This window comes from Mercenaria mercenaria, chromosome 7, assembly GCF_021730395.1.
Source record: "Mercenaria mercenaria strain notata chromosome 7, MADL_Memer_1, whole genome shotgun sequence".
Classification (NCBI taxonomy): Eukaryota; Metazoa; Mollusca; class Bivalvia; order Venerida; family Veneridae; genus Mercenaria; species Mercenaria mercenaria.
The window spans coordinates 25,567,147-25,580,113 of NC_069367.1; the positions used below are offsets into that span (position 1 = coordinate 25,567,147).

At 32.8% G+C, this 12,967-nt stretch overlaps 1 protein-coding gene and 1 long non-coding RNA gene across 3 annotated transcripts in view; one reads left to right on the forward strand and one right to left on the reverse strand.

Annotated features, from left to right (window-relative positions):
• Nucleotides 1-12,967, reverse strand: part of LOC123554707 (tumor necrosis factor ligand superfamily member 6-like) — a 62,637-nt gene that overhangs the window by 24,578 nt on the left and 25,092 nt on the right. The gene's annotated exons all lie outside the window — the stretch shown is intronic.
• LOC128558469 (uncharacterized) lies at nt 5,945-7,717 on the forward strand. Its single transcript, XR_008371649.1, has 3 exons — nt 5,945-6,107; nt 7,182-7,439; nt 7,681-7,717. It is a non-coding gene; the product is annotated as an uncharacterized LOC128558469 (long non-coding RNA).

The window sequence follows — 12,967 nt, forward strand, 5'->3', positions numbered from 1 at the left end:
TGTTGCTAAATATAACTACTATATGTTTTAATGAGTAAAACCTGATCATTGATCGCTCTAATGCAATTATCAGTATTAAGAAGTGCAAGTAGACAGGTTCTCTAACAAAAATAATTTATTAGATATTAACGAAGATATGCTTAAAATTTGCATGGGAAATCTAACTAACGTTATGTTTTCATTCCTTGATTTGAACAAATTATAGAAATTTAATTTGAACACATATAGCAGTAATAAAGCGTCATACTAATATATATGGACACGATGGACAAACGTTGCAACTTACAAAAATGTAGATTGACTCTCCGTTCCTTTCGTTACATACGTCGAATGAAATTTTGACATTTTATTTCCACATAATTATGCCATTATGATGCGATGGGGGATGCAGATTTAGGCGTCGGTCTGTCCATCAAAAGAAAATTTGTAATACACATATCGCAATAAGCTTTGAACGACCGTTATTCAGACAGATTTGACAGCGCATTCGAGATTTTAGCATATCAGAGTACAAAGTGCTGAAAGTGGGTTATTGTGGTTGCACTTTTCGCGTCCTCCACCTTCATTCCTCCTCATCCAAAGCTACCAATAACATTGTTACAGTATAGATTACAGCATTAGTTTAGTCCTAATGAAAGTCAGAATGTTGTTTTGCGAAAATCTCGACAGAGTTTTATACAAGGTCATCAATGCTCAAATATTACGTGATAAGGTCACGATTCATTTTCGGTGTTAGAATGTTTGACTTTATAAAATCTAGATCTAGTTTGGAATTTGATTTTCTGGGATTAAAGAAATGAGGGCACGGGGCTGTATCACAGACAAAGAATCAATATATTTCTGCTGGATATAATGAAACCGAGTCAAAAATTTACCATTCCGAAACGTAGGTTAACTTAAACAGGGTGAAAAAGGACTTCGGACACTATCATATGCTTTTAGCCTACATTTTGAATGCAAAATTCTCATTAAGTATTTAAACAATACCTAAATCGTTTCAAGTCATTGATAAACCAATGTGTTAGTTAACTTATTACAGCAGAAACTGGTTTGTATCTGTTCCTATGAAGATGTATTTCTTATTTCAGGGTATATTGTCTTGAAAAAATAAAATGTCTAATTTCCGCAAAAATATAATGTCATCACTTTACGGAAGTTTTAAATATATGAATTCCAGTCGAAAAAAGTGACAAAATCTGTTAATTTAAGGAAAACAAATAACATTTTAAGATTAAAATACTATAAATAAATAAAAAAGAGAACGATATTTTTGCAAACAACCTGTACTTGATTTATCTATACACTGTTCGTAATGTAAAGCTATTGATGCATTACATGTGTGAATAGGTATACATGTATAAGTGACCGGTCAGTTTTATTACAGTGGTTCAGGTAGTTATTTAAGTACATGTACATGTCTGTATAGCTCTGTTATAAGTGATGGATATTTGTGTGCTGTATAACATTAATACTAAGAAAAGGCAGTAATCTTATCAAGGCCGTAGGGTGGGCTCTTGCTTGGGATAAGTACCAGTGGCACAGATAATATCTGAGCCGCGCCATGAGAAAACCAACATAATGCAATTGCGATCAGCATGGATCCAGACCAGCCTGGGCATCTGCGCAGTCTAGTCAGGATCCATGCTGTTCTTTAATGGTTTGCCTAATTCCAATAGGCTTTGAAACCGAACAGCATGGATCCTGACCAGACTGCGCAGATGTGCAGGCTGGTCTGGATCAATGCTGGTCGCAAAGCCACCATTTTGGTTTTCTCATGGCACGGCTCAATTCGCTTAAACATGCAGTAAAAATGTATCCGAAATGATAGTTCTTTGTGGGGCTTGCCTAAGGAAGCTGTATCGGAAAAAGTTAAATCGGGATAAGTCTGACAACAACACATCTATAGATAATGTTGTCTAATCGGGGCGGAAGTTGTGGGCAAAACACATTCGAAATGTTTCATTTGTAGGGCTAAAGTAGAAGCAGGTCGCTGCATAAAAATTCCACCTGAAACTCCGCTTAACCTTTTAGTTCGTTTTCGCATCTAGCCGTATTTGTATATGCCATCTGCATGGAAACCGACTTGACACATCACTTTCGTGGCATCACACTGAATGTGAAACCGTCACAGATATGACCTGCCAAGAAGCTACTGTTCTTTACCTATGCATCACAGGCATATCAATGTCAAGCATTGTTTCTATTGGATAGACTATAGTCAGGATCAGATTAACTGCTGTGCACATATTGCCTCTTTTTTGTGGTGTTTAGGCCTAGTCAGCCGCAAAGAACAATCTTCAATTCAATTTTGACAGAAGGAAGAACATGAAGTAATGAATGCGTGTGACATTTAGTATGTGTCTAAAAGAAATAAATATAAACGCAAAGAAGAAGATGAAGAAATAAAGAAACGAAAAATATATAAAAAAATACAAAAAATAATAAAAACAAAATGGAAAACAAATTGCATCCTCATCGCTAGTGGCGTGCGCGTCGCGAGGAGGGCATGCAGAAGATTACCTGGTGTGTTGCTAGTATTTTACAGCACACATTTGCCAATCTACTGCAACAACCAGGATAAGCCAATGGAAATTTAACCCAACGAATAATAATGAATTCACAGTATTTGCTTCTCTCACTACTATACATGTATAACATGACTATGAGTACCCTTTCAAACATTTGTATAGTATTTGAGTTACAGATGTAAAAATATGTGACTATCAAATTATTAAAAATGAATATAAAAAGTATTGGTTACTTTACATTTGGGAACACCCTGTAGTTATATTTTTTGTTTAAAAGTACTGTTCCACCCCTTGCATCAACACAATAGTCACAGAAAATGTGTATTATTAATATCTACATATGCTGGCCAAATATGGTTTTGATGCACGGGGGGAACAATGTTGTATAAAGCAAAATAGCTTTTATATGTATATAACAGGGTACGCAATTCTATTTAGAGCAAAAATCACCGTTTTATGAAACAAATATTGAAAATTTGACTTTAAGAAATAATCTCAAATATGTATTTTGATGGTATATGTAATTAAATACTTATTTCTTAGTGGTTTATTTTTCACTCTTGGAGTAGGCAAATTCATATAGAAAGTGTCCGAAGTCCTTATGCCACTAAGCCGAATAAAAGAAACGATTTGTGAACACTCTAGAGTCTAAACTGTTTACCTGATCAATATGAAAAATGGTCGTACTGTCGGTCTTGTTCATTTATAGTTAAAAATTAAAACTTGATTAACATCAAAGGTAAAGCAGTAAATTAAATCATAGAAACATTCTCTAAACTCTAGATGCTATATTTTTACATTGTAACATCGTCGTAACATTTCTCTGTAAATTGTAGAACAAAAATTAAAAAGGCCATCTGGTATATAGAACTAAGACACTAGGTCATCATATGAAGGAAATCTTCTTAACACCCCTCAATCGTACTTTCTACCTGAAATGTAGAAGTGTCTGTCGTTTATAATATCGTGTTCAAGCTAAACAGTCGATATATACTGGTTCAATAACTATAGGTCGCAAGGTTAATGACTCAATGGGTAATACCAGTTTTAGCGCTTTGTGGTAATACTACCTGTTAATATACTACCGTTTTTTTTATTATTTGATTAGACTAAGTCAGTACATTGTCTGTATCATTTTTCAACGTTGGGATTACGATAGGCCAACTGCTTTTTTATCTAGTAGCGTAAATATTTAGCTTTTTGTCTGATCTGACATTGATAAAACAAACTGGTATGAAATGTCACCCAATACGGTTATGTGTTGTGTTGTGTAATTTGAACCTAATAGTGAGTTGACAGAATCGAAGCTAAAATACCATTCCTATCTTTACCATCGCTACAAAGATCAACAAAATTCTGAACGATACAAGAATTTTTGGTCATTCTGTAACGGTATCTTTAAGTAAGGAGTTCGTAATTGTCGCTTACCATGTTCGTCTGTGAAACAATTTAATAAACATTTACAATTATATTTCGGAAAAAGTAATTATAGTTACTTTTGATTTTAAACTTGTCTTGATACTGGTATTTTACTTACATCGCTGCGTTTCAATAGACTTTAGAAGAATCAGTATTGGATATGATATATTTCATCTTGTTTTTAGAACTAACTTTATTGAGAGATTACCGCAGAGGCAGCCATACTGAATAAAAAAGGTATTAAAGTAAATCGTTAAATGTTGTAAAGTTTCGCAAACGTTTAAAAAATAGGTAAAGAGAATAATGTTTATAAAGAGACTCCAGATATAGAATATGTCATGTCTGTTTTGACTTAGTCTATATATTATATATTATTCAATTATTTTCAAAATGTAAGGGGGGCGTTTTGACTTTAGAACTACTCGTCTCGATATAGTAAACAGATTAGGTGAACAATAAACATTATTTTCATCACATTATATGAAGTCCGCAAATATGCATTTATGACATGTATGTATTGTATTAGACATATGGCTCTCCCATTTTACGAAACATCCGTCCAGCGAGTTTACATCATTTGTTTTGCACAAAATCAGGAACTTACTGGGGTTATTCTACAAACTAGACAAGGTAAGCCGTTGTGTTTATTTCTTATAAGGATATTGATTTTCAAGTTTAATTCAGCATAGTTACGATTTAATGCATGACCTACATTTTTAATATTTAAGTGGCATGAAACGTGAGGAGACAATTTTAACGTATTAAATGATGACAAAGTTAAAATATGACATTTAGTTTTGAAAACAAAATTGCCATTTATTTTGTCTCATATAAAACACAAACTAGTGCATGTTTTAATTCTTAATGTCATGGCGAACGGATGTGCTACAACGCGACAGGTTTGCATAAAATACATCACTGATCATGCTATTTTATATCGCCATTGAAAGCATTTTTCTGTATAATAATATCTTTTTGCATTTTTATTCAATATAACAATAAACAAGTTTTCCAATGTAAGACACTGCTAATGTATACAGTCAAACCTGTATTAAGTATCCATCCAAGGGAGCATTACTGACTGCTTACGACAAAAAGTCAATATAGGAAGTTAGTTTAGTTTAGAGGCTGTTCCAGGAAAACAGCAGCTTTATGCACGTGTCCGCTATGTTTTTTTTGTACCATAAACGCAAAAACAAGCACGGATAATTTTTTTCAAGATGTCTGAACTAAGTCCGAAATAGATATGTTAATTACTTTTTCTCAATTAGTATTAATCTTTGACAGGAGGATCGGACTAACAAAATTAAAACACACGACCTTAACATTCTTATTGGCTGCGTTCTATATATATGCCGCTTCGAAAAATATGTTTTAATACGAATCTACCTTGTATTACGATATCTGTATCAATAATATTGGAGTGATACATATCTAAACGATTTTCTTGTTTACAGTTACTCTTCTCATCCTTATCCTACTGATCTTCTTTGTGCTTCTTATCACAACGTACAGCGTGATCAGTCGCTTATGGTAGAGGACTTCGATAAAAGTTAGGTATTGGAATCAATCTATAATACGATCATTGCGAGACATGAAAGCGAAACAATGAAGTTTAAAGCAGATTCGGTTTGACTTTAGTGAAATAATGTTATATCTCATCATTTATTCGTACATTCTTTCCGTTGTTTTATCTAGTTGAATTTAAACGTAGCTATTTGAATGTTACATTTTTGGATATATATATATATATATATATATATATAGATAGATAAATTTATTTAAGTAATAAGCTACATGGATACTTAAAACATACCGCCTAAACATTTATGCTGATCTGCAAAATGCTCTATAATATTTTGAAAGAAAATAAAAACATTATTTTCTTGTCTGTAATACCAACTACTGTGTAAAGTAATGTTTTCTGTTTCAACAGATGATGAATGCAAAGAGGGTAGAGCTGTCATCGTGATATGTGTATATGCATGTATGTTTGTCTACCGGCATCGATTGAACAATGACTATCTAGTTTTTTACCAAGTGAAATCGTGTCACCAGTCGAAGATATTTGTCACTGCAAACGAAACAGGGTGTACAATACAATTCCCAGTGAAAACAAAAGAAAATGCAGCGGTTGCCTTCGACACATTAGTATCAAAGGTATTGTTTATTGTTTATTCATCTAGTGCATATTATACTTTATACTTATACCAACTACTGTCAACCAAAGTCATGTAGATTTAATCTGGGTTTGTCGTTAAAGCGTCGTGGTGTCAGCAGTGAGATTTGTAGTAAGTCCTACGTTTGACCTATTAAATCTTGCATGTACTATCGACATCCTACCTCCAACCTGTCATACTAACTCCTACGTGGACCTTATTAACTCATTAAGGTATATAAAATATATTAAATAGTTCGCTAAAATGATAAATGTTCTCAACCACAAAGCGCAAACCTTTTATCTGAAATGCAATTACTTTAAACCTATCTTCATTTGATAAGGAAAGACAAAAAGCAGAGCCTTATAAACATAAACAAAAAAATGTTTCCGGTTTACAGCTATGCATAGCCTTGAAAATAATGGCGCGTGACTATTGATTTACCACACCGACCAATTATAGGGAGATAACGTTACATTTTGTCCTTAGTTTACAATTATTGAACCTAACTAGTTTTGAGGTATGTCCGTTTCGTTTGTTTCTTTTGGATGGGATGGAGTGGAACAAGCATTCTAAACATGCTTCATGTACAAACAGCTGAACAAAAAAACCCATACATTTTTGTATGCTTAGAAGAAAACATTTAACTGTAACGGGACACAGCGCATGGAGCAACGTATAGAAACGAAATAGAATGATATCCTGATATCATTTTTATCAAGAATGAATTTGAGTCCCTCATTCGTCTATTTTTTGCTGTCGTACAAATCAATCACATAAAGTTTTCTTGCTGAAATTAGTGACACAGAGAATAAGTTATGTATACATTGAGAAATCGAGATCTGTTATCCGTCGAAGTTAGTAACCACACTCCTGAATGTTATACCTAGCTTAAAACTTAGACACTAGTGGTAATATATTTTTTACTTCTGCTACTTTTAACCTATTGAATGGCATTTGCTTTAAAGGTTTACATACTTTCCAAACATGCTAAAAATAAACAGACATAAACACATTTTTCGGTCATACTTTTTTCATAAAGTTCTTTTACGTCATCTTAATCTTTTTTCCGCAGGCTCGTCAACGGATATCAACGTTTCCGGGCGGCTTAAAATTTTCCGAAATGATACCATTACATATGCTGCCTGTGGACTTGTGTGTAATTAGAAGAGACTCAGCTGAAGCGATCTTCTGTTATTTTGTATATGAGCTCAGACATGCCAATGGAAATCCAGATTTACTAAAGCAGCTAATAGCAAAAAATGACATAAACACAAAACGAAAACAGTATTGTGGTAACGCTAGCGATGTATTACACAAAATGGTTGCAAAGGTATTTTAATATTTTACAGTTGATCTTTCGTCGCATTCTATTACAAACAGGTATCAAAACAAAGTCTTATGAGAAAAACAACAAAAATGTCACAATTACATTGTATATACATGATAAATAATATTTTTATCATGTGATTTATATGGTTTATATAAAGAACAGTTTTTAAGCTACTACAGTTCTTACTGTTTTGATAATAAATCCATTTTACTGACTATTACATGATCTTATTCTATTTCAGATGGCATCTGAAAAATACAACTGCAATGCTGAAGAAGGTATTTGTCTTTAAAATATTAAGTTTTTTCAAACTTATCCTAATACAGATTTAAACTTAGTTTTTTTAATATACATTTGAATTTGCTATCTCCGAATACCTTTTTGGTGTTTGTATTAGGTTGTTTCTTTCACGTAACTACAAACATGATGCAATTTAAGGTATAAGATCCATCATTAACAATATAAATTAAATAAGAATCTATTTTCATCGACAATAAACGCAATTTTATGAGCATTTTAATACAACGTATATTACAACGAACATATGCTATATGCAGCATATTTAAATAACAAATCTTATGCTTGCCTTTTAAGGAATCCAATCAGACATTGCAATAATGTTCATCCTTTTTCTCCTTTATATGTTCAAAATCCACATCAATTTGTAATACCAAAATTATTAAAGACTTAAATGATTTTCTTTTTATCGTTTATTATGTTATTTTCATTTTTGTTTTACTTTTCAAGCGAAGGTAAAATGGATCCAATGAAAATCGTTGACCGGTAATTTCACGGTCTGCATTTATTATTGTTTTCCTTTGTTTCATTTGTTTAAGAGTATATCATAACTTGCAATTTTGTGTTTGGTATACATTTGTTTTAGCTCCAGGTAAGCTAACAAAAATATTTTGGGGAGTCATCAATTTAGCGGGCGGACTAAGCCGTCTGGAAAAAGAAGTGACTATTTACATACAAAAATCTGATAGATACTACATATACACACAGCTGACTGGAAGAAGGAAAAACGCAATTACCCAAACAGTGAAATATCTGATATATCGTATCTCAGCTAATGTAGGGAGAGAACATATATTACTTGAAAATGCAATATCAGCATGTGAGATGACCGTCGAGAAATCAGAGAAATCAAGCAACATAGGTACGGACTTTGAACTTGAAAAGAAGGATCAAATCTACGTCGTCTCCGGCCGCGGAAAAGATCATTTTAGACTTTACAAGCCGTAAAATATAGTCTATATCTAGACTGCACGGGAAATCATGCATACCAGACAATTATCTTTTCGTGTTTTTGATATTGTCGTAAATATTTTGTTTCGTCAGGCAAATCTGTGATAGATTTTTACACTTTATACAATTGTTAATATTTCTGTTGAGTGTTTCCATGTCGTATACATTAGTCAGTTCTTTTATATTTTCTCTTGTACGTATAATATTCTGCGTTTGCCATCAGTCAATAAGTCATATAATCTCTCTTTTATTACCGTACCAGAGTTTTGTTAGAAGTCTGAAACAAGCGTGTGAAATCATCATGAGTATCAGCATTATTTACTTTTAGGTAAACATCAAGTCAAAACTATTAAATTAAGATCATTTGTAAATGTTGGCGTTTTCGTCTTTACCTACATTTTTATTGTTTCTATTTATGCCTTCTTTAACATTTTTCTTATTTCTTTTATCAAAATTAAGGTCTTTTCATTTTTATCTTTTTGCACCTCTGCTACAAACATAAAGTAGCATTTTAGAATCATCTATACCGATCTCAATCCGTCTCGATGTGTCGGTTGGCAGGAGTGTTTTGAAAATCATAGAAAATAACCGAAGCGTTCTAATTTTGCGGGTACTTCTGTTTAACTTGCTAGCTGTGTAAAACTTAAGACAGGCCTGAAATTACATTAACAATCTCAAGTAGACAAAAGAAATTTACCATTTAGGAACTCGTTAAAGTATCCAGATACATGAAATTCTATTTGAATGTTCTAAAAATTGTATCCAACTAAACTGGTCACTATATCTTTGTCATAAGAAAGAAAACATTAAAATTCTACTTTTTGTCATCACATTTTTTTTTCATCAAATAAATCTGTGATATATATATATTCTATACTATTGTTAAATAAGGCTGTCTAGGAGACTGTCTTTGTGAATTAATAAATCCTGTGTTGATCTAAAGTTGGTCTTTATCTATATCAAAATTCACTAAACGGTATAAATCGAAAAAAAAAAAAAAACCGCCAGGTGGTCTCTTCTCACAGTAGGCACGTAGCACAGATTTAACTGTACATGCAAAATGTGCTTTCTGTTTCAGGTCAGTGCTATCTTTGGTAGCAAATGAACATGTCTTTAAACAGGTGCATTCAATTATTTGTATACATGTAAATTCCTATATTTGTACAAGCATGTATTGCAACACACGTTCTGGACTCCGCAAAATATATCTACCCGCAGCGCACATGCTATGCTGATTAACCGAAACTAAATTCGTCAAATATAAGTAAAGATAAAATAGTTGACCGTTGAAGTTTGCTTCTTCTAACAATGTCACAAATAAAAATTGTAAGAAAGTCCCTTGAAGAAAAAAATGCAACCAAGCAAAATATCAGTTGTTATTAATGACATCATAATTATGAAAAGTGCAAATAAAATATGATAAAACGAAATGAAAGCGGTGTTCTGCATGTCATATGAATATATCAGACATATGCGATAATACTTCAAAAGGGTGAAATAAGCAGAGCAAATACAATTTTTACGAACAAATGCTCTGCGTCAGACGAACGGTCACAAATACAGTTTCTCCCTTCAACACATATAGTGTGAACTTGATACCGATTACTGTAAGAACGCTTTGCCATGTCCAATTATTACATTCTAATATTCTGGACACCTGATATACATATGGTTTGCTCATTCACCCTATAGATATGCAACCATCTTGACATTGTATATTGCTCGACAGTTCAAATGAATCATGCTTGTGAAAATACACGTTAAAACCAAAATAACACTCAACCTTGTTAGAATTATAGAACCAATAAAACAAATTCATAAATTAAAACACAAGGTTTGTTTCCAAGCCTTCATATCAGATTTTTGGTAAATGAGCCTTTTTCTCTTGCTTAACAAGAAAGCCGATGAGAACACTTGGCAGGACGGACTATAACCTTTTACGGGATTACGTTGTGGTAAAAGTGTCAGATAATCAAGATTAGACTTTTAACACTGATATTATAATTTTCAGTTTGTCCTTTCAAAAGAACCAACTTACTTTTTAACATTTTGTGTTGCCTCTCTGTATCGTTCTTTCTATCTAATTATCTTATTGTTTCTATCTAATTAAAGATATCAAATGACTATCTATCAGGAAAAATATTTTTGATTCAAATAATTAAAATCCTGATCAAATGTTTTAACTTTACTTATTATATACTATGATTAATTAGTAAGGAAAACCCTGTTTAAAACGGACATTAAAGCTTTTGTTGACGAGGTCATGATGGCGCAGTGCGCCTAACCTGCGATAATCATAATGGGTATTCATAAACCGAAACATCGGCGCGTTTTGAAGTACTTGGGTACAAGAGTGCTGATTCAGAATCATTTTCAGATCGATTATCAAATATTGAAGCCATTTTGATAAAAAGATAAATAATTTCAAATGATGTTTAGGCCCCTTATGTTGTAGAAAAACATAAAACAAAAGCTTTCAGATGACAGCACGCTCGACTATTCGAAGAATTGATTGAAGAATGGGGTCAAAATATTACCACAGATATGCAGACAAAAGAAAAACATAGATTTGACAAACAATGTTCCTGTATCTGTGGATTTCGATAAGTCTTGCATTAAATGTGTGAACCAATTTCAAAGTCCAAAAAGGGCCATAATTCAACCAAAATAGTTGTCAGAGTTATGTACTCTTGCCTACAGATGGAAATCATGATGATAAACAAGTGTTCAAAGTTTGAAAGCAATATATTAAAAAGTTTTAACAAAACGTAGACTTGTATGAAAACAGAACAAATTTCCAAGACCAAAAAGGGCCATAATTCAGCAATAATAGATGACAGAGTTATGTTCTCTTCCCTACAGATAAGACTATTATACTGAACAAGTGATAAAAGTTTCAAAGCCATATGTAAAATACAACATAAAATACACAAAATATTGACTGTTACGAAAAACGTAACCAAGATTTCTAAGTCAAAAGGGGCCATAATTCAGTCAAAATCCTTGATGAAGTTATGTACTCTTGTCTTTAACTGGACATGGTAATGGTAAACAGGAGTTGAAAGTTTCAAAGCTTTATCTCAAAAGACTTTGTCAAAATATGAACTGGTACGAAATATTTAACCAAGATTTCTAAGTCAAAAAGGCCATAATTCAGCCAAAATCATTGATGATGTTATGTGCTCTTGTCTATAACTGGCCAACATGATGGTTAACAAGTGTTGAAAGTTTCAAAGCTTTATCTCAGAAGACTTTGTCAAAATATGAACTGGTACGAAAAACTTAACCAAGATTTCTAAGTCGAAAGGGGCCATTATCAGTCAAAATCCTGGATGGAGTTATCTACCCTTGTCTATAACTGGACATGGTGATGGTAAACAAGTGTTGAAAGTTTCAAAGCTTTATCTCAAAAGACTTTGTCAAAATGTAGACTCGTACGAAAAACTTCACCAAGATGTGACGCCGACGCCGTGGTGAGTATGATAGCTCTACTTATTCTTCGAATAGTTGAGCTAAAATGAATATGAAGCGAAGGTGTATACGAAGTATCGATGTTTTAACTCCAGACCGCCCGGCAAATTGGACACATTTGCTTAACTAAGTCATATCCAGAGCATAGGTTTCAGGTACAAATTAACCATGTTTTTCGTACGTGATACCATCTAATTCATGACAGCTACAGAATGTCCTTCAGCGTAAATTGCTAATATGAACAGTGGTTTCGTTTGCCTATATTGCATGTACGTTATTTATTACAAATTCAGAGTGCCTTAATCTGGCATGAGAATAAGTAACTGTATGCCTCATCAGCATATGAAATGCATTGTGAATAAATGATTTTTTTGTAGATTTGATCAAGGGCAAACATTTATCAAAACACATTAGTGTACGCTTATGAAAGAATATGCGTGAACAATCTATTAAAGTTCACGTGTTAAAATATACCGCCAATTATTGGCAAACAAAGATTTTATTTAAAAACCCAAACCTATTGGCTCTAAAGCCACTTTAACTTCCGATTTATACATTTAAGTGAATTCTGATATGTGAATAAAGACTAATTGTAAATGAAGATCAGTTTTATTATCCTCAAAAGGAATTCTTATTGACAACATTGTTTGTAGCATAATATAGAATAATAGATATGTAAAAGAACTGGATATATACGATGGTATGTTTAGGACATGCATTTATTCTTTTAGATTTAATAATCTCGTGCGCACGACATCTTATCTCAAACGCTCGACATCTTATCTCAAGTGCACGACAGCTGATCTCAA